The sequence below is a fragment of the Triturus cristatus genome, chromosome 4_1 (assembly GCF_964204655.1).
Source record: "Triturus cristatus chromosome 4_1, aTriCri1.1, whole genome shotgun sequence".
Taxonomy (NCBI): Eukaryota; Metazoa; Chordata; class Amphibia; order Caudata; family Salamandridae; genus Triturus; species Triturus cristatus.
Genome location: NC_140585.1, coordinates 120,075,795 through 120,101,904, shown reverse-complemented (window position 1 = coordinate 120,101,904; position 26,110 = coordinate 120,075,795). Strand labels below are relative to the sequence as shown.

Here is a 26,110-nt window from a genome sequence, read left to right as displayed (position 1 = left end):
TTGGTTAGGAGAAGCAATCTTTTTTCATAAATGATTACAAATCCGAAATTCCTAGCCAAAAATAATCTGCTTTAATAAGAAATGATTGATTAAAATAAATACCTATTTATCGATCTGTCTATCTATCTTTCTATCTATCTATGTATATGTATATATATATATATATATATACAATCAGCTCACTTTACCATTTGCAGCTTATAACCATTTACCACCAGGGGTCACTACTAACAAAAAGCATCCACTCCACTTCTAAATCTAGCCCCTAGAGTTGAGCAGAAGCATAAGATTCCCCACTGCTTCATTCCATTTCCATTAGATTATAGATGTAAATTGTTTTTGATGGTATGGTCTGTGCAGATTGAAATATTCAGAGCATATTCTGACTTTTAGTTAACACATCTGTAAGCAATTTGGCCATCACTGAATTCAACGTTTATCTCAATCGTAATAGACAAGGATAATGACAAATATAGTTTACAATGTTATTAAGTACATCATTTTATTTAATTGTGTGAATAAAAGGAATCGTCTCCCCGTCGGGGAATTGAACCCCGGTCTCCCGCGTGACAGGCGGGGATACTGACCACTATACTAACGAGGACATATTGTCTTCAGTTCAACAGTGCTCACCTCCATGAGGTTAGGGCATGCCCTCAATCAATTCACAGTATTGTAATAGGCAGCTTTGCTTCGTTTGGTTAGGAGAAGCAATCTTTTTTCATAAATGATTACAAATCCGAAATTCCTAGCCAAAAATAATCTGCTTTAATAAGAAATGATTGATTAAAATAAATACCTATTTATCGATCTGTCTATCTATCTTTCTATCTATCTATGTATATGTATATATATATATATATATATATATATACAATCAGCTCACTTTACCATTTGCAGCTTATAACCATTTACCACCAGGGGTCACTACTAACAAAAAGCATCCACTCCACTTCTAAATCTAGCCCCTAGAGTTGAGCAGAAGCATAAGATTCCCCACTGCTTCATTCCATTTCCATTAGATTATAGATGTAAATTGTTTTTGATGGTATGGTCTGTGCAGATTGAAATATTCAGAGCATATTCTGACTTTTAGTTAACACATCTGTAAGCAATTTGGCCATCACTGAATTCAACGTTTATCTCAATCGTAATAGACAAGGATAATGACAAATATAGTTTACAATGTTATTAAGTACATCATTTTATTTAATTGTGTGAATAAAAGGAATCGTCTCCCCGTCGGGGAATTGAACCCCGGTCTCCCGCGTGACAGGCGGGGATACTGACCACTATACTAACGAGGACATATTGTCTTCAGTTCAACAGTGCTCACCTTCACGAGGTTAGGGCATGCCCTCAATCAATTCACAGTATTGTAATAGGCAGCTTTGCTTCTTTTGGTTAGGAGAAGCAATCTTTTTTCATAAATGATTACAAATCAGAAATTCCTAGCCAAAAATAATCTGCTTTAATAAGAAATGATTGATTAAAATAAATACCTATTTATCGATCTGTCTATCTATCTTTCTATCTATCTATGTATATGTATATATATATATATATATATACAATCAGCTCACTTTACCATTTGCAGCTTATAACCATTTACCACCAGGGGTCACTACTAACAAAAAGCATCCACTCCACTTCTAAATCTAGCCCCTAGAGTTGAGCAGAAGCATAATATTCCCCACTGCTTCATTCAATTTCCATTAGATTATAGATGTAAATTGTTTTTGATGGTATGGTCTGTGCAGATTGAAATATTCAGAGCATATTCTGACTTTTAGTTAACACATCTGTAAGCAATTTGGCCATCACTGAATTCAACGTTTATCTCAATCGTAATAGACAAGGATAATGACAAATATAGTTTACAATGTTATTAAGTACATCATTTTATTTAATTGTGTGAATAAAAGGAATCGTCTCCCCGTCGGGGAATTGAACCCCGGTCTCCCGCGTGACAGGCGGGGATACTGACCACTATACTAACGAGGACATATTGGCTTCAGTTCAACAGTGCTCACCTCCATGAGGTTAGGGCATGCCCTCAATCAATTCACAGTATTGTAATAGGCAGCTTTGCTTCCTTTGGTTAGGAGAAGCAATCTTTTTTCATAAATGATTACAAATCAGAAATTCCTAGCCAAAAATAATCTGCTTTAATAAGAAATGATTGATTAAAATAAATACCTATTTATCGATCTGTCTATCTATCTTTCTATCTATCTATGTATATGTATATATATATATATATATATATACAATCAGCTCACTTTACCATTTGCAGCTTATAACCATTTACCACCAGGGGTCACCACTAACAAAAAGCATCCACTCCACTTCTAAATCTAGCCCCTAGAGTTGAGCAGAAGCATAAGATTCCCCACTGCTTCATTCCATTTCCATTAGATTATAGATGTAAATTGTTTTTGATGGTATGGTCTGTGCAGATTGAAATATTCAGAGCATATTCTGACTTTTAGTTAACACATCTGTAAGCAATTTGGCCATCACTGAATTCAACGTTTATCTCAATCGTAATAGACAAGGATAATGACAAATATAGTTTACAATGTTATTAAGTACATCATTTTATTTAATTGTGTGAATAAAAGGAATCGTCTCCCCGTCGGGGAATTGAACCCCGGTCTCCCGCGTGACAGGCGGGGATACTGACCACTATACTAACGAGGACATATTGGCTTCAGTTCAACAGTGCTCACCTCCATGAGGTTAGGGCATGCCCTCAATCAATTCACAGTATTGTAATAGGCAGCTTTGCTTCCTTTGGTTAGGAGAAGCAATCTTTTTTCATAAATGATTACAAATCAGAAATTCCTAGCCAAAAATAATCTGCTTTAATAAGAAATGATTGATTAAAATAAATACCTATTTATCGATCTGTCTATCTATCTTTCTATCTATCTATGTATATGTATATATATATATATATATATACAATCAGCTCACTTTACCATTTGCAGCTTATAACCATTTACCACCAGGGGTCACTACTAACAAAAAGCATCCACTCCACTTCTAAATCTAGCCCCTAGAGTTGAGCAGAAGCATAAGATTCCCCACTGCTTCATTCCATTTCCATTAGATTATAGATGTAAATTGTTTTTGATGGTATGGTCTGTGCAGATTGAAATATTCAGAGCATATTCTGACTTTTAGTTAACACATCTGTAAGCAATTTGGCCATCACTGAATTCAACGTTTATCTCAATCGTAATAGAGAAGGATAATGACAAATATAGTTTACAATGTTATTAAGTACATCATTTTATTTAATTGTGTGAATAAAAGGAATCGTCTCCCCGTCGGGGAATTGAACCCCGGTCTCCCGCGTGACAGGCGGGGATACTGACCACTATACTAACGAGGACATATTGGCTTCAGTTCAACAGTGCTCACCTCCATGAGGTTAGGGCATGCCCTCAATCAATTCACAGTATTGTAATAGGCAGCTTTGCTTCCTTTGGTTAGGAGAAGCAATCTTTTTTCATAAATGATTACAAATCAGAAATTCCTAGCCAAAAATAATCTGCTTTAATAAGAAATGATTGATTAAAATAAATACCTATTTATCGATCTGTCTATCTATCTTTCTATCTATCTATGTATATGTATATATATATATATATATATATATATACAATCAGCTCACTTTACCATTTGCAGCTTATAACCATTTACCACCAGGGGTCACTACTAACAAAAAGCATCCACTCCACTTCTAAATCTAGCCCCTAGAGTTGAGCAGAAGCATAATATTCCCCACTGCTTCATTCCATTTCCATTAGATTATAGATGTAAATTGTTTTTGATGGTATGGTCTGTGCAGATTGAAATATTCAGAGCATATTCTGACTTTTAGTTAACACATCTGTAAGCAATTTGGCCATCACTGAATTCAACGTTTATCTCAATCGTAATAGACAAGGATAATGACAAATATAGTTTACAATGTTATTAAGTACATCATTTTATTTAATTGTGTGAATAAAAGGAATCGTCTCCCCGTCGGGGAATTGAACCCCGGTCTCCCGCGTGACAGGCGGGGATACTGACCACTATACTAACGAGGACATATTGTCTTCAGTTCAACAGTGCTCACCTTCATGAGGTTAGGGCATGCCCTCAATCAATTCACAGTATTGTAATAGGCAGCTTTGCTTCTTTTGGTTAGGAGAAGCAATCTTTTTTCATAAATGATTACAAATCAGAAATTCCTAGCCAAAAATAATCTGCTTTAATAAGAAATGATTGATTAAAATAAATACCTATTTATCGATCTGTCTATCTATCTTTCTATCTATCTATGTATATGTATATATATATATATATATATACAATCAGCTCACTTTACCATTTGCAGCTTATAACCATTTACCACCAGGGGTCACTACTAACAAAAAGCATCCACTCCACTTCTAAATCTAGCCCCTAGAGTTGAGCAGAAGCATAATATTCCCCACTGCTTCATTCAATTTCCATTAGATTATAGATGTAAATTGTTTTTGATGGTATGGTCTGTGCAGATTGAAATATTCAGAGCATATTCTGACTTTTAGTTAACACATCTGTAAGCAATTTGGCCATCACTGAATTCAACGTTTATCTCAATCGTAATAGACAAGGATAATGACAAATATAGTTTACAATGTTATTAAGTACATCATTTTATTTAATTGTGTGAATAAAAGGAATCGTCTCCCCGTCGGGGAATTGAACCCCGGTCTCCCGCGTGACAGGCGGGGATACTGACCACTATACTAACGAGGACATATTGGCTTCAGTTCAACAGTGCTCACCTCCATGAGGTTAGGGCATGCCCTCAATCAATTCACAGTATTGTAATAGGCAGCTTTGCTTCCTTTGGTTAGGAGAAGCAATCTTTTTTCATAAATGATTACAAATCAGAAATTCCTAGCCAAAAATAATCTGCTTTAATAAGAAATGATTGATTAAAATAAATACCTATTTATCGATCTGTCTATCTATCTTTCTATCTATCTATGTATATGTATATATATATATATATATATACAATCAGCTCACTTTACCATTTGCAGCTTATAACCATTTACCACCAGGGGTCACTACTAACAAAAAGCATCCACTCCACTTCTAAATCTAGCCCCTAGAGTTGAGCAGAAGCATAATATTCCCCACTGCTTCATTCCATTTCCATTAGATTATAGATGTAAATTGTTTTTGATGGTATGGTCTGTGCAGATTGAAATATTCAGAGCATATTCTGACTTTTAGTTAACACATCTGTAAGCAATTTGGCCATCACTGAATTCAACGTTTATCTCAATCGTAATAGACAAGGATAATGACAAATATAGTTTACAATGTTATTAAGTACATCATTTTATTTAATTGTGTGAATAAAAGGAATCGTCTCCCCGTCGGGGAATTGAACCCCGGTCTCCCGCGTGACAGGCGGGGATACTGACCACTATACTAACGAGGACATATTGTCTTCAGTTCAACAGTGCTCACCTTCATGAGGTTAGGGCATGCCCTCAATCAATTCACAGTATTGTAATAGGCAGCTTTGCTTCTTTTGGTTAGGAGAAGCAATCTTTTTTCATAAATGATTACAAATCAGAAATTCCTAGCCAAAAATAATCTGCTTTAATAAGAAATGATTGATTAAAATAAATACCTATTTATCGATCTGTCTATCTATCTTTCTATCTATCTATGTATATGTATATATATATATATATATATATATATATACAATCAGCTCACTTTACCATTTGCAGCTTATAACCATTTACCACCAGGGGTCACTACTAACAAAAAGCATCCACTCCACTTCTAAATCTAGCCCCTAGAGTTGAGCAGAAGCATAATATTCCCCACTGCTTCATTCAATTTCCATTAGATTATAGATGTAAATTGTTTTTGATGGTATGGTCTGTGCAGATTGAAATATTCAGAGCATATTCTGACTTTTAGTTAACACATCTGTAAGCAATTTGGCCATCACTGAATTCAACGTTTATCTCAATCGTAATAGACAAGGATAATGACAAATATAGTTTACAATGTTATTAAGTACATCATTTTATTTAATTGTGTGAATAAAAGGAATCGTCTCCCCGTCGGGGAATTGAACCCCGGTCTCCCGCGTGACAGGCGGGGATACTGACCACTATACTAACGAGGACATATTGGCTTCAGTTCAACAGTGCTCACCTCCATGAGGTTAGGGCATGCCCTCAATCAATTCACAGTATTGTAATAGGCAGCTTTGCTTCCTTTGGTTAGGAGAAGCAATCTTTTTTCATAAATGATTACAAATCAGAAATTCCTAGCCAAAAATAATCTGCTTTAATAAGAAATGATTGATTAAAATAAATACCTATTTATCGATCTGTCTATCTATCTTTCTATCTATCTATGTATATGTATATATATATATATATATATACAATCAGCTCACTTTACCATTTGCAGCTTATAACCATTTACCACCAGGGGTCACTACTAACAAAAAGCATCCACTCCACTTCTAAATCTAGCCCCTAGAGTTGAGCAGAAGCATAATATTCCCCACTGCTTCATTCAATTTCCATTAGATTATAGATGTAAATTGTTTTTGATGGTATGGTCTGTGCAGATTGAAATATTCAGAGCATATTCTGACTTTTAGTTAACACATCTGTAAGCAATTTGGCCATCACTGAATTCAACGTTTATCTCAATCGTAATAGACAAGGATAATGACAAATATAGTTTACAATGTTATTAAGTACATCATTTTATTTAATTGTGTGAATAAAAGGAATCGTCTCCCCGTCGGGGAATTGAACCCCGGTCTCCCGCGTGACAGGCGGGGATACTGACCACTATACTAAGGAGGACATATTGGCTTCAGTTCAACAGTGCTCACCTCCATGAGGTTAGGGCATGCCCTCAATCAATTCACAGTATTGTAATAGGCAGCTTTGCTTCCTTTGGTTAGGAGAAGCAATCTTTTTTCATAAATGATTACAAATCAGAAATTCCTAGCCAAAAATAATCTGCTTTAATAAGAAATGATTGATTAAAATAAATACCTATTTATCGATCTGTCTATCTATCTTTCTATCTATCTATGTATATGTATATATATATATATATATATACAATCAGCTCACTTTACCATTTGCAGCTTATAACCATTTACCACCAGGGGTCACTACTAACAAAAAGCATCCACTCCACTTCTAAATCTAGCCCCTAGAGTTGAGCAGAAGCATAAGATTCCCCACTGCTTCATTCCATTTCCATTAGATTATAGATGTAAATTGTTTTTGATGGTATGGTCTGTGCAGATTGAAATATTCAGAGCATATTCTGACTTTTAGTTAACACATCTGTAAGCAATTTGGCCATCACTGAATTCAACGTTTATCTCAATCGTAATAGACAAGGATAATGACAAATATAGTTTACAATGTTATTAAGTACATCATTTTATTTAATTGTGTGAATAAAAGGAATCGTCTCCCCGTCGGGGAATTGAACCCCGGTCTCCCGCGTGACAGGCGGGGATACTGACCACTATACTAACGAGGACATATTGGCTTCAGTTCAACAGTGCTCACCTCCATGAGGTTAGGGCATGCCCTCAATCAATTCACAGTATTGTAATAGGCAGCTTTGCTTCCTTTGGTTAGGAGAAGCAATCTTTTTTCATAAATGATTACAAATCAGAAATTCCTAGCCAAAAATAATCTGCTTTAATAAGAAATGATTGATTAAAATAAATACCTATTTATCGATCTGTCTATCTATCTTTCTATCTATCTATGTATATGTATATATATATATATATATATACAATCAGCTCACTTTACCATTTGCAGCTTATAACCATTTACCACCAGGGGTCACTACTAACAAAAAGCATCCACTCCACTTCTAAATCTAGCCCCTAGAGTTGAGCAGAAGCATAAGATTCCCCACTGCTTCATTCCATTTCCATTAGATTATAGATGTAAATTGTTTTTGATGGTATGGTCTGTGCAGATTGAAATATTCAGAGCATATTCTGACTTTTAGTTAACACATCTGTAAGCAATTTGGCCATCACTGAATTCAACGTTTATCTCAATCGTAATAGAGAAGGATAATGACAAATATAGTTTACAATGTTATTAAGTACATAATTTTATTTAATTGTGTGAATAAAAGGAATCGTCTCCCCGTCGGGGAATTGAACCCCGGTCTCCCGCGTGACAGGCGGGGATACTGACCACTATACTAACGAGGACATATTGGCTTCAGTTCAACAGTGCTCACCTCCATGAGGTTAGGGCATGCCCTCAATCAATTCACAGTATTGTAATAGGCAGCTTTGCTTCCTTTGGTTAGGAGAAGCAATCTTTTTTCATAAATGATTACAAATCAGAAATTCCTAGCCAAAAATAATCTGCTTTAATAAGAAATGATTGATTAAAATAAATACCTATTTATCGATCTGTCTATCTATCTTTCTATCTATCTATGTATATGTATATATATATATATATATATATATATATATATATACAATCAGCTCACTTTACCATTTGCAGCTTATAACCATTTACCACCAGGGGTCACTACTAACAAAAAGCATCCACTCCACTTCTAAATCTAGCCCCTAGAGTTGAGCAGAAGCATAATATTCCCCACTGCTTCATTCCATTTCCATTAGATTATAGATGTAAATTGTTTTTGATGGTATGGTCTGTGCAGATTGAAATATTCAGAGCATATTCTGACTTTTAGTTAACACATCTGTAAGCAATTTGGCCATCACTGAATTCAACGTTTATCTCAATCGTAATAGACAAGGATAATGACAAATATAGTTTACAATGTTATTAAGTACATCATTTTATTTAATTGTGTGAATAAAAGGAATCGTCTCCCCGTCGGGGAATTGAACCCCGGTCTCCCGCGTGACAGGCGGGGATACTGACCACTATACTAACGAGGACATATTGTCTTCAGTTCAACAGTGCTCACCTTCATGAGGTTAGGGCATGCCCTCAATCAATTCACAGTATTGTAATAGGCAGCTTTGCTTCTTTTGGTTAGGAGAAGCAATCTTTTTTCATAAATGATTACAAATCAGAAATTCCTAGCCAAAAATAATCTGCTTTAATAAGAAATGATTGATTAAAATAAATACCTATTTATCGATCTGTCTATCTATCTTTCTATCTATCTATGTATATGTATATATATATATATATATATACAATCAGCTCACTTTACCATTTGCAGCTTATAACCATTTACCACCAGGGGTCACTACTAACAAAAAGCATCCACTCCACTTCTAAATCTAGCCCCTAGAGTTGAGCAGAAGCATAATATTCCCCACTGCTTCATTCAATTTCCATTAGATTATAGATGTAAATTGTTTTTGATGGTATGGTCTGTGCAGATTGAAATATTCAGAGCATATTCTGACTTTTAGTTAACACATCTGTAAGCAATTTGGCCATCACTGAATTCAACGTTTATCTCAATCGTAATAGACAAGGATAATGACAAATATAGTTTACAATGTTATTAAGTACATCATTTTATTTAATTGTGTGAATAAAAGGAATCGTCTCCCCGTCGGGGAATTGAACCCCGGTCTCCCGCGTGACAGGCGGGGATACTGACCACTATACTAACGAGGACATATTGGCTTCAGTTCAACAGTGCTCACCTCCATGAGGTTAGGGCATGCCCTCAATCAATTCACAGTATTGTAATAGGCAGCTTTGCTTCCTTTGGTTAGGAGAAGCAATCTTTTTTCATAAATGATTACAAATCAGAAATTCCTAGCCAAAAATAATCTGCTTTAATAAGAAATGATTGATTAAAATAAATACCTATTTATCGATCTGTCTATCTATCTTTCTATCTATCTATGTATATGTATATATATATATATATATATACAATCAGCTCACTTTACCATTTGCAGCTTATAACCATTTACCACCAGGGGTCACTACTAACAAAAAGCATCCACTCCACTTCTAAATCTAGCCCCTAGAGTTGAGCAGAAGCATAATATTCCCCACTGCTTCATTCCATTTCCATTAGATTATAGATGTAAATTGTTTTTGATGGTATGGTCTGTGCAGATTGAAATATTCAGAGCATATTCTGACTTTTAGTTAACACATCTGTAAGCAATTTGGCCATCACTGAATTCAACGTTTATCTCAATCGTAATAGACAAGGATAATGACAAATATAGTTTACAATGTTATTAAGTACATCATTTTATTTAATTGTGTGAATAAAAGGAATCGTCTCCCCGTCGGGGAATTGAACCCCGGTCTCCCGCGTGACAGGCGGGGATACTGACCACTATACTAACGAGGACATATTGTCTTCAGTTCAACAGTGCTCACCTTCATGAGGTTAGGGCATGCCCTCAATCAATTCACAGTATTGTAATAGGCAGCTTTGCTTCTTTTGGTTAGGAGAAGCAATCTTTTTTCATAAATGATTACAAATCAGAAATTCCTAGCCAAAAATAATCTGCTTTAATAAGAAATGATTGATTAAAATAAATACCTATTTATCGATCTGTCTATCTATCTTTCTATCTATCTATGTATATGTATATATATATATATATATATATATACAATCAGCTCACTTTACCATTTGCAGCTTATAACCATTTACCACCAGGGGTCACTACTAACAAAAAGCATCCACTCCACTTCTAAATCTAGCCCCTAGAGTTGAGCAGAAGCATAATATTCCCCACTGCTTCATTCAATTTCCATTAGATTATAGATGTAAATTGTTTTTGATGGTATGGTCTGTGCAGATTGAAATATTCAGAGCATATTCTGACTTTTAGTTAACACATCTGTAAGCAATTTGGCCATCACTGAATTCAACGTTTATCTCAATCGTAATAGACAAGGATAATGACAAATATAGTTTACAATGTTATTAAGTACATCATTTTATTTAATTGTGTGAATAAAAGGAATCGTCTCCCCGTCGGGGAATTGAACCCCGGTCTCCCGCGTGACAGGCGGGGATACTGACCACTATACTAACGAGGACATATTGGCTTCAGTTCAACAGTGCTCACCTCCATGAGGTTAGGGCATGCCCTCAATCAATTCACAGTATTGTAATAGGCAGCTTTGCTTCCTTTGGTTAGGAGAAGCAATCTTTTTTCATAAATGATTACAAATCAGAAATTCCTAGCCAAAAATAATCTGCTTTAATAAGAAATGATTGATTAAAATAAATACCTATTTATCGATCTGTCTATCTATCTTTCTATCTATCTATGTATATGTATATATATATATATATATATACAATCAGCTCACTTTACCATTTGCAGCTTATAACCATTTACCACCAGGGGTCACTACTAACAAAAAGCATCCACTCCACTTCTAAATCTAGCCCCTAGAGTTGAGCAGAAGCATAAGATTCCCCACTGCTTCATTCCATTTCCATTAGATTATAGATGTAAATTGTTTTTGATGGTATGGTCTGTGCAGATTGAAATATTCAGAGCATATTCTGACTTTTAGTTAACACATCTGTAAGCAATTTGGCCATCACTGAATTCAACGTTTATCTCAATCGTAATAGACAAGGATAATGACAAATATAGTTTACAATGTTATTAAGTACATCATTTTATTTAATTGTGTGAATAAAAGGAATCGTCTCCCCGTCGGGGAATTGAACCCCGGTCTCCCGCGTGACAGGCGGGGATACTGACCACTATACTAACGAGGACATATTGGCTTCAGTTCAACAGTGCTCACCTCCATGAGGTTAGGGCATGCCCTCAATCAATTCACAGTATTGTAATAGGCAGCTTTGCTTCCTTTGGTTAGGAGAAGCAATCTTTTTTCATAAATGATTACAAATCAGAAATTCCTAGCCAAAAATAATCTGCTTTAATAAGAAATGATTGATTAAAATAAATACCTATTTATCGATCTGTCTATCTATCTTTCTATCTATCTATGTATATGTATATATATATATATATATATACAATCAGCTCACTTTACCATTTGCAGCTTATAACCATTTACCACCAGGGGTCACTACTAACAAAAAGCATCCACTCCACTTCTAAATCTAGCCCCTAGAGTTGAGCAGAAGCATAAGATTCCCCACTGCTTCATTCCATTTCCATTAGATTATAGATGTAAATTGTTTTTGATGGTATGGTCTGTGCAGATTGAAATATTCAGAGCATATTCTGACTTTTAGTTAACACATCTGTAAGCAATTTGGCCATCACTGAATTCAACGTTTATCTCAATCGTAATAGAGAAGGATAATGACAAATATAGTTTACAATGTTATTAAGTACATCATTTTATTTAATTGTGTGAATAAAAGGAATCGTCTCCCCGTCGGGGAATTGAACCCCGGTCTCCCGCGTGACAGGCGGGGATACTGACCACTATACTAACGAGGACATATTGGCTTCAGTTCAACAGTGCTCACCTCCATGAGGTTAGGGCATGCCCTCAATCAATTCACAGTATTGTAATAGGCAGCTTTGCTTCTTTTGGTTAGGAGAAGCAATCTTTTTTCATAAATGATTACAAATCAGAAATTCCTAGCCAAAAATAATCTGCTTTAATAAGAAATGATTGATTAAAATAAATACCTATTTATCGATCTGTCTATCTATCTTTCTATCTATCTATGTATATGTATATATATATATATATATATACAATCAGCTCACTTTACCATTTGCAGCTTATAACCATTTACCACCAGGGGTCACTACTAACAAAAAGCATCCACTCCACTTCTAAATCTAGCCCCTAGAGTTGAGCAGAAGCATAATATTCCCCACTGCTTCATTCAATTTCCATTAGATTATAGATGTAAATTGTTTTTGATGGTATGGTCTGTGCAGATTGAAATATTCAGAGCATATTCTGACTTTTAGTTAACACATCTGTAAGCAATTTGGCCATCACTGAATTCAACGTTTATCTCAATCGTAATAGACAAGGATAATGACAAATATAGTTTACAATGTTATTAAGTACATCATTTTATTTAATTGTGTGAATAAAAGGAATCGTCTCCCCGTCGGGGAATTGAACCCCGGTCTCCCGCGTGACAGGCGGGGATACTGACCACTATACTAACGAGGACATATTGGCTTCAGTTCAACAGTGCTCACCTCCATGAGGTTAGGGCATGCCCTCAATCAATTCACAGTATTGTAATAGGCAGCTTTGCTTCCTTTGGTTAGGAGAAGCAATCTTTTTTCATAAATGATTACAAATCAGAAATTCCTAGCCAAAAATAATCTGCTTTAATAAGAAATGATTGATTAAAATAAATACCTATTTATCGATCTGTCTATCTATCTTTCTATCTATCTATGTATATGTATATATATATATATATATATATATATATATACAATCAGCTCACTTTACCATTTGCAGCTTATAACCATTTACCACCAGGGGTCACTACTAACAAAAAGCATCCACTCCACTTCTAAATCTAGCCCCTAGAGTTGAGCAGAAGCATAATATTCCCCACTGCTTCATTCCATTTCCATTAGATTATAGATGTAAATTGTTTTTGATGGTATGGTCTGTGCAGATTGAAATATTCAGAGCATATTCTGACTTTTAGTTAACACATCTGTAAGCAATTTGGCCATCACTGAATTCAACGTTTATCTCAATCGTAATAGACAAGGATAATGACAAATATAGTTTACAATGTTATTAAGTACATCATTTTATTTAATTGTGTGAATAAAAGGAATCGTCTCCCCGTCGGGGAATTGAACCCCGGTCTCCCGCGTGACAGGCGGGGATACTGACCACTATACTAACGAGGACATATTGTCTTCAGTTCAACAGTGCTCACCTTCATGAGGTTAGGGCATGCCCTCAATCAATTCACAGTATTGTAATAGGCAGCTTTGCTTCTTTTGGTTAGGAGAAGCAATCTTTTTTCATAAATGATTACAAATCAGAAATTCCTAGCCAAAAATAATCTGCTTTAATAAGAAATGATTGATTAAAATAAATACCTATTTATCGATCTGTCTATCTATCTTTCTATCTATCTATGTATATGTATATATATATATATATATATACAATCAGCTCACTTTACCATTTGCAGCTTATAACCATTTACCACCAGGGGTCACTACTAACAAAAAGCATCCACTCCACTTCTAAATCTAGCCCCTAGAGTTGAGCAGAAGCATAATATTCCCCACTGCTTCATTCCATTTCCATTAGATTATAGATGTAAATTGTTTTTGATGGTATGGTCTGTGCAGATTGAAATATTCAGAGCATATTCTGACTTTTAGTTAACACATCTGTAAGCAATTTGGCCATCACTGAATTCAACGTTTATCTCAATCGTAATAGAGAAGGATAATGACAAATATAGTTTACAATGTTATTAAGTACATCATTTTATTTAATTGTGTGAATAAAAGGAATCGTCTCCCCGTCGGGGAATTGAACCCCGGTCTCCCGCGTGACAGGCGGGGATACTGACCACTATACTAACGAGGACATATTGGCTTCAGTTCAACAGTGCTCACCTCCATGAGGTTAGGGCATGCCCTCAATCAATTCACAGTATTGTAATAGGCAGCTTTGCTTCTTTTGGTTAGGAGAAGCAATCTTTTTTCATAAATGATTACAAATCAGAAATTCCTAGCCAAAAATAATCTGCTTTAATAAGAAATGATTGATTAAAATAAATACCTATTTATCGATCTGTCTATCTATCTTTCTATCTATCTATGTATATGTATATATATATATATATATATACAATCAGCTCACTTTACCATTTGCAGCTTATAACCATTTACCACCAGGGGTCACTACTAACAAAAAGCATCCACTCCACTTCTAAATCTAGCCCCTAGAGTTGAGCAGAAGCATAATATTCCCCACTGCTTCATTCAATTTCCATTAGATTATAGATGTAAATTGTTTTTGATGGTATGGTCTGTGCAGATTGAAATATTCAGAGCATATTCTGACTTTTAGTTAACACATCTGTAAGCAATTTGGCCATCACTGAATTCAACGTTTATCTCAATCGTAATAGACAAGGATAATGACAAATATAGTTTACAATGTTATTAAGTACATCATTTTATTTAATTGTGTGAATAAAAGGAATCGTCTCCCCGTCGGGGAATTGAACCCCGGTCTCCCGCGTGACAGGCGGGGATACTGACCACTATACTAACGAGGACATATTGGCTTCAGTTCAACAGTGCTCACCTCCATGAGGTTAGGGCATGCCCTCAATCAATTCACAGTATTGTAATAGGCAGCTTTGCTTCCTTTGGTTAGGAGAAGCAATCTTTTTTCATAAATGATTACAAATCAGAAATTCCTAGCCAAAAATAATCTGCTTTAATAAGAAATGATTGATTAAAATAAATACCTATTTATCGATCTGTCTATCTATCTTTCTATCTATCTATGTATATGTATATATATATATATATATATATATATACAATCAGCTCACTTTACCATTTGCAGCTTATAACCATTTACCACCAGGGGTCACTACTAACAAAAAGCATCCACTCCACTTCTAAATCTAGCCCCTAGAGTTGAGCAGAAGCATAATATTCCCCACTGCTTCATTCCATTTCCATTAGATTATAGATGTAAATTGTTTTTGATGGTATGGTCTGTGCAGATTGAAATATTCAGAGCATATTCTGACTTTTAGTTAACACATCTGTAAGCAATTTGGCCATCACTGAATTCAACGTTTATCTCAATCGTAATAGACAAGGATAATGACAAATATAGTTTACAATGTTATTAAGTACATCATTTTATTTAATTGTGTGAATAAAAGGAATCGTCTCCCCGTCGGGGAATTGAACCCCGGTCTCCCGCGTGACAGGCGGGGATACTGACCACTATACTAACGAGGACATATTGTCTTCAGTTCAACAGTGCTCACCTTCATGAGGTTAGGGCATGCCCTCAATCAATTCACAGTATTGTAATAGGCAGCTTTGCTTCTTTTGGTTAGGAGAAGCAATCTTTTTTCATAAATGATTACAAATCAGAAATTCCTAGCCAAAAATAATCTGCTTTAATAAGAAATGATTGATTAAAATAAATACCTATTTATCGATCTGTCTATCTATCTTTCTATCTATCTATGTATATGTATATATATATATATATATATACAATCAGCTCACTTTACCATTTGCAGCTTATAACCATTTACCACCAGGGGTCACTACTAACAAAAAGCATCCACTCCACTTCTAAATCTAGCCCCTAGAGTTGAGCAGAAGCATAATATTCCCCACTGCTTCATTCAATTTCCATTAGATTATAGATGTAAATTGTTTTTGATGGTATGGTCTGTGCAGATTGAAATATTCAGAGCATATTCTGACTTTTAGTTAACACATCTGTAAGCAATTTGGCCATCACTGAATTCAACGTTTATCTCAATCGTAATAGACAAGGATAATGACAAATATAGTTTACAATGTTATTAAGTACATCATTTTATTTAATTGTGTGAATAAAAGGAATCGTCTCCCCGTCGGGGAATTGAACCCCGGTCTCCCGCGTGACAGGCGGGGATACTGACCACTATACTAACGAGGACATATTGGCTTCAGTTCAACAGTGCTCACCTCCATGAGGTTAGGGCATGCCCTCAATCAATTCACAGTATTGTAATAGGCAGCTTTGCTTCCTTTGGTTAGGAGAAGCAATCTTTTTTCATAAATGATTACAAATCAGAAATTCCTAGCCAAAAATAATCTGCTTTAATAAGAAATGATTGATTAAAATAAATACCTATTTATCGATCTGTCTATCTATCTTTCTATCTATCTATGTATATGTATATATATATATATATATATACAATCAGCTCACTTTACCATTTGCAGCTTATAACCATTTACCACCAGGGGTCACTACTAACAAAAAGCATCCACTCCACTTCTAAATCTAGCCCCTAGAGTTGAGCAGAAGCATAAGATTCCCCACTGCTTCATTCCATTTCCATTAGATTATAGATGTAAATTGTTTTTGATGGTATGGTCTGTGCAGATTGAAATATTCAGAGCATATTCTGACTTTTAGTTAACACATCTGTAAGCAATTTGGCCATCACTGAATTCAACGTTTATCTCAATCGTAATAGACAAGGATAATGACAAATATAGTTTACAATGTTATTAAGTACATCATTTTATTTAATTGTGTGAATAAAAGGAATCGTCTCCCCGTCGGGGAATTGAACCCCGGTCTCCCGCGTGACAGGCGGGGATACTGACCACTATACTAACGAGGACATATTGTCTTCAGTTCAACAGTGCTCACCTTCATGAGGTTAGGGCATGCCCTCAATCAATTCACAGTATTGTAATAGGCAGCTTTGCTTCTTTTGGTTAGGAGAAGCAATCTTTTTTCATAAATGATTACAAATCAGAAATTCCTAGCCAAAAATAATCTGCTTTAATAAGAAATGATTGATTAAAATAAATACCTATTTATCGATCTGTCTATCTATCTTTCTATCTATCTATGTATATGTATATATATATATATATATATACAATCAGCTCACTTTACCATTTGCAGCTTATAACCATTTACCACCAGGGGTCACTACTAACAAAAAGCATCCACTCCACTTCTAAATCTAGCCCCTAGAGTTGAGCAGAAGCATAATATTCCCCACTGCTTCATTCAATTTCCATTAGATTATAGATGTAAATTGTTTTTGATGGTATGGTCTGTGCAGATTGAAATATTCAGAGCATATTCTGACTTTTAGTTAACACATCTGTAAGCAATTTGGCCATCACTGAATTCAACGTTTATCTCAATCGTAATAGACAAGGATAATGACAAATATAGTTTACAATGTTATTAAGTACATCATTTTATTTAATTGTGTGAATAAAAGGAATCGTCTCCCCGTCGGGGAATTGAACCCCGGTCTCCCGCGTGACAGGCGGGGATACTGACCACTATACTAACGAGGACATATTGGCTTCAGTTCAACAGTGCTCACCTCCATGAGGTTAGGGCATGCCCTCAATCAATTCACAGTATTGTAATAGGCAGCTTTGCTTCCTTTGGTTAGGAGAAGCAATCTTTTTTCATAAATGATTACAAATCAGAAATTCCTAGCCAAAAATAATCTGCTTTAATAAGAAATGATTGATTAAAATAAATACCTATTTATCGATCTGTCTATCTATCTTTCTATCTATCTATGTATATGTATATATATATATATATATATACAATCAGCTCACTTTACCATTTGCAGCTTATAACCATTTACCACCAGGGGTCACTACTAACAAAAAGCATCCACTCCACTTCTAAATCTAGCCCCTAGAGTTGAGCAGAAGCATAAGATTCCCCACTGCTTCATTCCATTTCCATTAGATTATAGATGTAAATTGTTTTTGATGGTATGGTCTGTGCAGATTGAAATATTCAGAGCATATTCTGACTTTTAGTTAACACATCTGTAAGCAATTTGGCCATCACTGAATTCAACGTTTATCTCAATCGTAATAGACAAGGATAATGACAAATATAGTTTACAATGTTATTAAGTACATCATTTTATTTAATTGTGTGAATAAAAGGAATCGTCTCCCCGTCGGGGAATTGAACCCCGGTCTCCCGCGTGACAGGCGGGGATACTGACCACTATACTAACGAGGACATATTGGCTTCAGTTCAACAGTGCTCACCTCCATGAGGTTAGGGCATGCCCTCAATCAATTCACAGTATTGTAATAGGCAGCTTTGCTTCCTTTGGTTAGGAGAAGCAATCTTTTTTCATAAATGATTACAAATCAGAAATTCCTAGCCAAAAATAATCTGCTTTAATAAGAAATGATTGATTAAAATAAATACCTATTTATCGATCTGTCTATCTATCTTTCTATCTATCTATGTATATGTATATATATATATATATATATACAATCAGCTCACTTTACCATTTGCAGCTTATAACCATTTACCACCAGGGGTCACTACTAACAAAAAGCATCCACTCCACTTCTAAATCTAGCCCCTAGAGTTGAGCAGAAGCATAATATTCCCCACTGCTTCATTCAATTTCCATTAGATTATAGATGTAAATTGTTTTTGATGGTATGGTCTGTGCAGATTGAAATATTCAGAGCATATTCTGACTTTTAGTTAACACATCTGTAAGCAATTTGGCCATCACTGAATTCAACGTTTATCTCAATCGTAATAGACAAGGATAATGACAAATATAGTTTACAATGTTATTAAGTACATCATTTTATTTAATTGTGTGAATAAAAGGAATCGTCTCCCCGTCGGGGAATTGAACCCCGGTCTCCCGCGTGACAGGCGGGGATACTGACCACTATACTAACGAGGACATATTGGCTTCAGTTCAACAGTGCTCACCTCCATGAGGTTAGGGCATGCCCTCAATCAATTCACAGTATTGTAATAGGCAGCTTTGCTTCCTTTGGTTAGGAGAAGCAATCTTTTTTCATAAATGATTACAAATCAGAAATTCCTAGCCAAAAATAATCTGCTTTAATAAGAAATGATTGATTAAAATAAATACCTATTTATCGATCTGTCTATCTATCTTTCTATCTATCTATGTATATGTATATATATATATATATATATACAATCAGCTCACTTTACCATTTGCAGCTTATAACCATTTACCACCAGGGGTCACTACTAACAAAAAGCATCCACTCCACTTCTAAATCTAGCCCCTAGAGTTGAGCAGAAGCATAAGATTCCCCACTGCTTCATTCCATTTCCATTAGATTATAGATGTAAATTGTTTTTGATGGTATGGTCTGTGCAGATTGAAATATTCAGAGCATATTCTGACTTTTAGTTAACACATCTGTAAGCAATTTGGCCATCACTGAATTCAACGTTTATCTCAATCGTAATAGACAAGGATAATGACAAATATAGTTTACAATGTTATTAAGTACATCATTTTATTTAATTGTGTGAATAAAAGGAATCGTCTCCCCGTCGGGGAATTGAACCCCGGTCTCCCGCGTGACAGGCGGGGATACTGACCACTATACTAACGAGGACATATTGTCTTCAGTTCAACAGTGCTCACCTTCATGAGGTTAGGGCATGCCCTCAATCAATTCACAGTATTGTAATAGGCAGCTTTGCTTCTTTTGGTTAGGAGAAGCAATCTTTTTTCATAAATGATTACAAATCAGAAATTCCTAGCCAAAAATAATCTGCTTTAATAAGAAATGATTGATTAAAATAAATACCTATTTATCGATCTGTCTATCTATCTTTCTATCTATCTATGTATATGTATATATATATATATATATATACAATCAGCTCACTTTACCATTTGCAGCTTATAACCATTTACCACCAGGGGTCACTACTAACAAAAAGCATCCACTCCACTTCTAAATCTAGCCCCTAGAGTTGAGCAGAAGCATAATATTCCCCACTGCTTCATTCAATTTCCATTAGATTATAGATGTAAATTGTTTTTGATGGTATGGTCTGTGCAGATTGAAATATTCAGAGCATATTCTGACTTTTAGTTAACACATCTGTAAGCAATTTGGCCATCACTGAATTCAACGTTTATCTCAATCGTAATAGACAAGGATAATGACAAATATAGTTTACAATGTTATTAAGTACATCATTTTATTTAATTGTGTGAATAAAAGGAATCGTCTCCCCGTCGGGGAATTGAACCCCGGTCTCCCGCGTGACAGGCGGGGATACTGACCACTATACTAACGAGGACATATTGGCTTCAGTTCAACAGTGCTCACCTCCATGAGGTTAGGGCATGCCCTCAATCAATTCACAGTATTGTAATAGGCAGCTTTGCTTCCTTTGGTTAGGAGAAGCAATCTTTTTTCATAAATGATTACAAATCAGAAATTCCTAGCCAAAAATAATCTGCTTTAATAAGAAATGATTGATTAAAATAAATACCTATTTATCGATCTGTCTATCTATCTTTCTATCTATCTATGTATATGTATATATATATATATATATATACAATCAGCTCACTTTACCATTTGCAGCTTATAACCATTTACCACCAGGGGTCACTACTAACAAAAAGCATCCACTCCACTTCTAAATCTAGCCCCTAGAGTTGAGCAGAAGCATAAGATTCCCCACTGCTTCATTCCATTTCCATTAGATTATAGATGTAAATTGTTTTTGATGGTATGGTCTGTGCAGATTGAAATATTCAGAGCATATTCTGACTTTTAGTTAACACATCTGTAAGCAATTTGGCCATCACTGAATTCAACGTTTATCTCAATCGTAATAGACAAGGATAATGACAAATATAGTTTACAATGTTATTAAGTACATCATTTTATTTAATTGTGTGAATAAAAGGAATCGTCTCCCCGTCGGGGAATTGAACCCCGGTCTCCCGCGTGACAGGCGGGGATACTGACCACTATACTAACGAGGACATATTGGCTTCAGTTCAACAGTGCTCACCTCCATGAGGTTAGGGCATGCCCTCAATCAATTCACAGTATTGTAATAGGCAGCTTTGCTTCCTTTGGTTAGGAGAAGCAATCTTTTTTCATAAATGATTACAAATCAGAAATTCCTAGCCAAAAATAATCTGCTTTAATAAGAAATGATTGATTAAAATAAATACCTATTTATCGATCTGTCTATCTATCTTTCTATCTATCTATGTATATGTATATATATATATATATATATACAATCAGCTCACTTTACCATTTGCAGCTTATAACCATTTACCACCAGGGGTCACTACTAACAAAAAGCATCCACTCCACTTCTAAATCTAGCCCCTAGAGTTGAGCAGAAGCATAAGATTCCCCACTGCTTCATTCCATTTCCATTAGATTATAGATGTAAATTGTTTTTGATGGTATGGTCTGTGCAGATTGAAATATTCAGAGCATATTCTGACTTTTAGTTAACACATCTGTAAGCAATTTGGCCATCACTGAATTCAACGTTTATCTCAATCGTAATAGAGAAGGATAATGACAAATATAGTTTACAATGTTATTAAGTACATCATTTTATTTAATTGTGTGAATAAAAGGAATCGTCTCCCCGTCGGGGAATTGAACCCCGGTCTCCCGCGTGACAGGCGGGGATACTGACCACTATACTAACGAGGACATATTGGCTTCAGTTCAACAGTGCTCACCTCCATGAGGTTAGGGCATGCCCTCAATCAATTCACAGTATTGTAATAGGCAGCTTTGCTTCTTTTGGTTAGGAGAAGCAATCTTTTTTCATAAATGATTACAAATCAGAAATTCCTAGCCAAAAATAATCTGCTTTAATAAGAAATGATTGATTAAAATAAATACCTATTTATCGATCTGTCTATCTATCTTTCTATCTATCTATGTATATGTATATATATATATATATATATACAATCAGCTCACTTTACCATTTGCAGCTTATAACCATTTACCACCAGGGGTCACTACTAACAAAAAGCATCCACTCCACTTCTAAATCTAGCCCCTAGAGTTGAGCAGAAGCATAATATTCCCCACTGCTTCATTCAATTTCCATTAGATTATAGATGTAAATTGTTTTTGATGGTATGGTCTGTGCAGATTGAAATATTCAGAGCATATTCTGACTTTTAGTTAACACATCTGTAAGCAATTTGGCCATCACTGAATTCAACGTTTATCTCAATCGTAATAGACAAGGATAATGACAAATATAGTTTACAATGTTATTAAGTACATCATTTTATTTAATTGTGTGAATAAAAGGAATCGTCTCCCCGTCGGGGAATTGAACCCCGGTCTCCCGCGTGACAGGCGGGGATACTGACCACTATACTAACGAGGACATATTGGCTTCAGTTCAACAGTGCTCACCTCCATGAGGTTAGGGCATGCCCTCAATCAATTCACAGTATTGTAATAGGCAGCTTTGCTTCCTTTGGTTAGGAGAAGCAATCTTTTTTCATAAATGATTACAAATCAGAAATTCCTAGCCAAAAATAATCTGCTTTAATAAGAAATGATTGATTAAAATAAATACCTATTTATCGATCTGTCTATCTATCTTTCTATCTATCTATGTATATGTATATATATATATATATATATACAATCAGCTCACTTTACCATTTGCAGCTTATAACCATTTACCACCAGGGGTCACTACTAACAAAAAGCATCCACTCCACTTCTAAATCTAGCCCCTAGAGTTGAGCAGAAGCATAAGATTCCCCACTGCTTCATTCCATTTCCATTAGATTATAGATGTAAATTGTTTTTGATGGTATGGTCTGTGCAGATTGAAATATTCAGAGCATATTCTGACTTTTAGTTAACACATCTGTAAGCAATTTGGCCATCACTGAATTCAACGTTTATCTCAATCGTAATAGACAAGGATAATGACAAATATAGTTTACAATGTTATTAAGTACATCATTTTATTTAATTGTGTGAATAAAAGGAATCGTCTCCCCGTCGGGGAATTGAACCCCGGTCTCCCGCGTGACAGGCGGGGATACTGACCACTATACTAACGAGGACATATTGGCTTCAGTTCAACAGTGCTCACCTCCATGAGGTTAGGGCATGCCCTCAATCAATTCACAGTATTGTAATAGGCAGCTTTGCTTCCTTTGGTTAGGAGAAGCAATCTTTTTTCATAAATGATTACAAATCAGAAATTCCTAGCCAAAAATAATCTGCTTTAATAAGAAATGATTGATTAAAATAAATACCTATTTATCGATCTGTCTATCTATCTTTCTATCTATCTATGTATATGTATATATATATATATATATATACAATCAGCTCACTTTACCATTTGCAGCTTATAACCATTTACCACCAGGGGTCACTACTAACAAAAAGCATCCACTCCACTTCTAAATCTAGCCCCTAGAGTTGAGCAGAAGCATAAGATTCCCCACTGCTTCATTCCATTTCCATTAGATTATAGATGTAAATTGTTTTTGATGGTATGGTCTGTGCAGATTGAAATATTCAGAGCATATTCTGACTTTTAGTTAACACATCTGTAAGCAATTTGGCCATCACTGAATTCAACGTTTATCTCAATCGTAATAGACAAGGATAATGACAAATATAGTTTACAATGTTATTAAGTACATCATTTTATTTAATTGTGTGAATAAAAGGAATCGTCTCCCCGTCGGGGAATTGAACCCCGGTCTCCCGCGTGACAGGCGGGGATACTGACCACTATACTAACGAGGACATATTGGCTTCAGTTCAACAGTGCTCACCTCCATGAGGTTAGGGCATGCCCTCAATCAATTCACAGTATTGTAATAGGCAGCTTTGCTTCCTTTGGTTAGGAGAAGCAATCTTTTTTCATAAATGATTACAAATCAGAAATTCCTAGCCAAAAATAATCTGCTTTAATAAGAAATGATTGATTAAAATAAATACCTATTTATCGATCTGTCTATCTATCTTTCTATCTATCTATGTATATGTATATATATATATATATATATACAATCAGCTCACTTTACCATTTGCAGCTTATAACCATTTACCACCAGGGGTCACTACTAACAAAAAGCATCCACTCCACTTCTAAATCTAGCCCCTAGAGTTGAGCAGAAGCATAAGATTCCCCACTGCTTCATTCCATTTCCATTAGATTATAGATGTAAATTGTTTTTGATGGTATGGTCTGTGCAGATTGAAATATTCAGAGCATATTCTGACTTTTAGTTAACACATCTGTAAGCAATTTGGCCATCACTGAATTCAACGTTTATCTCAATCGTAATAGACAAGGATAATGACAAATATAGTTTACAATGTTATTAAGTACATCATTTTATTTAATTGTGTGAATAAAAGGAATCGTCTCCCCGTCGGGGAATTGAACCCCGGTCTCCCGCGTGACAGGCGGGGATACTGACCACTATACTAACGAGGACATATTGGCTTCAGTTCAACAGTGCTCACCTCCATGAGGTTAGGGCATGCCCTCAATCAATTCACAGTATTGTAATAGGCAGCTTTGCTTCCTTTGGTTAGGAGAAGCAATCTTTTTTCATAAATGATTACAAATCAGAAATTCCTAGCCAAAAATAATCTGCTTTAATAAGAAATGATTGATTAAAATAAATACCTATTTATCGATCTGTCTATCTATCTTTCTATCTATCTATGTATATGTATATATATATATATATATATACAATCAGCTCACTTTACCATTTGCAGCTTATAACCATTTACCACCAGGGGTCACTACTAACAAAAAGCATCCACTCCACTTCTAAATCTAGCCCCTAGAGTTGAGCAGAAGCATAAGATTCCCCACTGCTTCATTCCATTTCCATTAGATTATAGATGTAAATTGTTTTTGATGGTATGGTCTGTGCAGATTGAAATATTCAGAGCATATTCTGACTTTTAGTTAACACATCTGTAAGCAATTTGGCCATCACTGAATTCAACGTTTATCTCAATCGTAATAGAGAAGGATAATGACAAATATAGTTTACAATGTTATTAAGTACATCATTTTATTTAATTGTGTGAATAAAAGGAATCGTCTCCCCGTCGGGGAATTGAACCCCGGTCTCCCGCGTGACAGGCGGGGATACTGACCACTATACTAACGAGGACATATTGGCTTCAGTTCAACAGTGCTCACCTCCATGAGGTTAGGGCATGCCCTCAATCAATTCACAGTATTGTAATAGGCAGCTTTGCTTCTTTTGGTTAGGAGAAGCAATCTTTTTTCATAAATGATTACAAATCAGAAATTCCTAGCCAAAAATAATCTGCTTTAATAAGAAATGATTGATTAAAATAAATACCTATTTATCGATCTGTCTATCTATCTTTCTATCTATCTATGTATATGTATATATATATATATATATATACAATCAGCTCACTTTACCATTTGCAGCTTATAACCATTTACCACCAGGGGTCACTACTAACAAAAAGCATCCACTCCACTTCTAAATCTAGCCC

The 26,110-nt window shown here is 35.2% G+C and overlaps 36 non-coding genes across 36 annotated transcripts; all 36 read right to left on the bottom strand.

The window, feature by feature from the left end:
- Positions 1-532: 532 nt before the first annotated feature.
- Positions 533-604, bottom strand: TRNAD-GUC (transfer RNA aspartic acid (anticodon GUC)). Its single transcript has one exon. It is a non-coding gene; the product is annotated as a tRNA-Asp (tRNA).
- Positions 605-1,235: 631 nt separating this feature from the next.
- TRNAD-GUC (transfer RNA aspartic acid (anticodon GUC)) lies at positions 1,236-1,307 on the bottom strand. The gene has a single exon. It is a non-coding gene; the product is annotated as a tRNA-Asp (tRNA).
- A 625-nt stretch (positions 1,308-1,932) lies between these two features.
- Positions 1,933-2,004, bottom strand: TRNAD-GUC (transfer RNA aspartic acid (anticodon GUC)). Its single transcript has one exon. It is a non-coding gene; the product is annotated as a tRNA-Asp (tRNA).
- A 627-nt stretch (positions 2,005-2,631) lies between these two features.
- On the bottom strand, positions 2,632-2,703 carry TRNAD-GUC (transfer RNA aspartic acid (anticodon GUC)). The gene has a single exon. It is a non-coding gene; the product is annotated as a tRNA-Asp (tRNA).
- A 625-nt stretch (positions 2,704-3,328) lies between these two features.
- TRNAD-GUC (transfer RNA aspartic acid (anticodon GUC)) lies at positions 3,329-3,400 on the bottom strand. The gene has a single exon. It is a non-coding gene; the product is annotated as a tRNA-Asp (tRNA).
- Positions 3,401-4,031: 631 nt separating this feature from the next.
- TRNAD-GUC (transfer RNA aspartic acid (anticodon GUC)) lies at positions 4,032-4,103 on the bottom strand. The gene has a single exon. It is a non-coding gene; the product is annotated as a tRNA-Asp (tRNA).
- A 625-nt stretch (positions 4,104-4,728) lies between these two features.
- Positions 4,729-4,800, bottom strand: TRNAD-GUC (transfer RNA aspartic acid (anticodon GUC)). Its single transcript has one exon. It is a non-coding gene; the product is annotated as a tRNA-Asp (tRNA).
- Positions 4,801-5,425: 625 nt separating this feature from the next.
- Positions 5,426-5,497, bottom strand: TRNAD-GUC (transfer RNA aspartic acid (anticodon GUC)). Its single transcript has one exon. It is a non-coding gene; the product is annotated as a tRNA-Asp (tRNA).
- A 633-nt stretch (positions 5,498-6,130) lies between these two features.
- TRNAD-GUC (transfer RNA aspartic acid (anticodon GUC)) lies at positions 6,131-6,202 on the bottom strand. Its single transcript has one exon. It is a non-coding gene; the product is annotated as a tRNA-Asp (tRNA).
- Positions 6,203-7,524: 1,322 nt separating this feature from the next.
- On the bottom strand, positions 7,525-7,596 carry TRNAD-GUC (transfer RNA aspartic acid (anticodon GUC)). Its single transcript has one exon. It is a non-coding gene; the product is annotated as a tRNA-Asp (tRNA).
- A 625-nt stretch (positions 7,597-8,221) lies between these two features.
- On the bottom strand, positions 8,222-8,293 carry TRNAD-GUC (transfer RNA aspartic acid (anticodon GUC)). The gene has a single exon. It is a non-coding gene; the product is annotated as a tRNA-Asp (tRNA).
- Positions 8,294-8,932: 639 nt separating this feature from the next.
- TRNAD-GUC (transfer RNA aspartic acid (anticodon GUC)) lies at positions 8,933-9,004 on the bottom strand. The gene has a single exon. It is a non-coding gene; the product is annotated as a tRNA-Asp (tRNA).
- A 625-nt stretch (positions 9,005-9,629) lies between these two features.
- On the bottom strand, positions 9,630-9,701 carry TRNAD-GUC (transfer RNA aspartic acid (anticodon GUC)). The gene has a single exon. It is a non-coding gene; the product is annotated as a tRNA-Asp (tRNA).
- A 625-nt stretch (positions 9,702-10,326) lies between these two features.
- TRNAD-GUC (transfer RNA aspartic acid (anticodon GUC)) lies at positions 10,327-10,398 on the bottom strand. The gene has a single exon. It is a non-coding gene; the product is annotated as a tRNA-Asp (tRNA).
- Positions 10,399-11,027: 629 nt separating this feature from the next.
- Positions 11,028-11,099, bottom strand: TRNAD-GUC (transfer RNA aspartic acid (anticodon GUC)). Its single transcript has one exon. It is a non-coding gene; the product is annotated as a tRNA-Asp (tRNA).
- A 625-nt stretch (positions 11,100-11,724) lies between these two features.
- On the bottom strand, positions 11,725-11,796 carry TRNAD-GUC (transfer RNA aspartic acid (anticodon GUC)). Its single transcript has one exon. It is a non-coding gene; the product is annotated as a tRNA-Asp (tRNA).
- Positions 11,797-12,421: 625 nt separating this feature from the next.
- On the bottom strand, positions 12,422-12,493 carry TRNAD-GUC (transfer RNA aspartic acid (anticodon GUC)). Its single transcript has one exon. It is a non-coding gene; the product is annotated as a tRNA-Asp (tRNA).
- A 625-nt stretch (positions 12,494-13,118) lies between these two features.
- TRNAD-GUC (transfer RNA aspartic acid (anticodon GUC)) lies at positions 13,119-13,190 on the bottom strand. The gene has a single exon. It is a non-coding gene; the product is annotated as a tRNA-Asp (tRNA).
- Positions 13,191-13,825: 635 nt separating this feature from the next.
- Positions 13,826-13,897, bottom strand: TRNAD-GUC (transfer RNA aspartic acid (anticodon GUC)). The gene has a single exon. It is a non-coding gene; the product is annotated as a tRNA-Asp (tRNA).
- A 625-nt stretch (positions 13,898-14,522) lies between these two features.
- On the bottom strand, positions 14,523-14,594 carry TRNAD-GUC (transfer RNA aspartic acid (anticodon GUC)). The gene has a single exon. It is a non-coding gene; the product is annotated as a tRNA-Asp (tRNA).
- Positions 14,595-15,219: 625 nt separating this feature from the next.
- Positions 15,220-15,291, bottom strand: TRNAD-GUC (transfer RNA aspartic acid (anticodon GUC)). The gene has a single exon. It is a non-coding gene; the product is annotated as a tRNA-Asp (tRNA).
- Positions 15,292-15,922: 631 nt separating this feature from the next.
- Positions 15,923-15,994, bottom strand: TRNAD-GUC (transfer RNA aspartic acid (anticodon GUC)). The gene has a single exon. It is a non-coding gene; the product is annotated as a tRNA-Asp (tRNA).
- A 625-nt stretch (positions 15,995-16,619) lies between these two features.
- Positions 16,620-16,691, bottom strand: TRNAD-GUC (transfer RNA aspartic acid (anticodon GUC)). Its single transcript has one exon. It is a non-coding gene; the product is annotated as a tRNA-Asp (tRNA).
- A 625-nt stretch (positions 16,692-17,316) lies between these two features.
- On the bottom strand, positions 17,317-17,388 carry TRNAD-GUC (transfer RNA aspartic acid (anticodon GUC)). The gene has a single exon. It is a non-coding gene; the product is annotated as a tRNA-Asp (tRNA).
- A 625-nt stretch (positions 17,389-18,013) lies between these two features.
- TRNAD-GUC (transfer RNA aspartic acid (anticodon GUC)) lies at positions 18,014-18,085 on the bottom strand. Its single transcript has one exon. It is a non-coding gene; the product is annotated as a tRNA-Asp (tRNA).
- Positions 18,086-18,710: 625 nt separating this feature from the next.
- On the bottom strand, positions 18,711-18,782 carry TRNAD-GUC (transfer RNA aspartic acid (anticodon GUC)). Its single transcript has one exon. It is a non-coding gene; the product is annotated as a tRNA-Asp (tRNA).
- A 625-nt stretch (positions 18,783-19,407) lies between these two features.
- Positions 19,408-19,479, bottom strand: TRNAD-GUC (transfer RNA aspartic acid (anticodon GUC)). Its single transcript has one exon. It is a non-coding gene; the product is annotated as a tRNA-Asp (tRNA).
- Positions 19,480-20,104: 625 nt separating this feature from the next.
- Positions 20,105-20,176, bottom strand: TRNAD-GUC (transfer RNA aspartic acid (anticodon GUC)). The gene has a single exon. It is a non-coding gene; the product is annotated as a tRNA-Asp (tRNA).
- Positions 20,177-20,801: 625 nt separating this feature from the next.
- On the bottom strand, positions 20,802-20,873 carry TRNAD-GUC (transfer RNA aspartic acid (anticodon GUC)). The gene has a single exon. It is a non-coding gene; the product is annotated as a tRNA-Asp (tRNA).
- Positions 20,874-21,498: 625 nt separating this feature from the next.
- On the bottom strand, positions 21,499-21,570 carry TRNAD-GUC (transfer RNA aspartic acid (anticodon GUC)). Its single transcript has one exon. It is a non-coding gene; the product is annotated as a tRNA-Asp (tRNA).
- Positions 21,571-22,195: 625 nt separating this feature from the next.
- On the bottom strand, positions 22,196-22,267 carry TRNAD-GUC (transfer RNA aspartic acid (anticodon GUC)). Its single transcript has one exon. It is a non-coding gene; the product is annotated as a tRNA-Asp (tRNA).
- A 625-nt stretch (positions 22,268-22,892) lies between these two features.
- TRNAD-GUC (transfer RNA aspartic acid (anticodon GUC)) lies at positions 22,893-22,964 on the bottom strand. The gene has a single exon. It is a non-coding gene; the product is annotated as a tRNA-Asp (tRNA).
- Positions 22,965-23,589: 625 nt separating this feature from the next.
- Positions 23,590-23,661, bottom strand: TRNAD-GUC (transfer RNA aspartic acid (anticodon GUC)). The gene has a single exon. It is a non-coding gene; the product is annotated as a tRNA-Asp (tRNA).
- A 625-nt stretch (positions 23,662-24,286) lies between these two features.
- Positions 24,287-24,358, bottom strand: TRNAD-GUC (transfer RNA aspartic acid (anticodon GUC)). Its single transcript has one exon. It is a non-coding gene; the product is annotated as a tRNA-Asp (tRNA).
- Positions 24,359-24,983: 625 nt separating this feature from the next.
- Positions 24,984-25,055, bottom strand: TRNAD-GUC (transfer RNA aspartic acid (anticodon GUC)). The gene has a single exon. It is a non-coding gene; the product is annotated as a tRNA-Asp (tRNA).
- Positions 25,056-25,680: 625 nt separating this feature from the next.
- TRNAD-GUC (transfer RNA aspartic acid (anticodon GUC)) lies at positions 25,681-25,752 on the bottom strand. Its single transcript has one exon. It is a non-coding gene; the product is annotated as a tRNA-Asp (tRNA).
- Between the last annotated feature and the right edge of the window lie 358 nt (positions 25,753-26,110).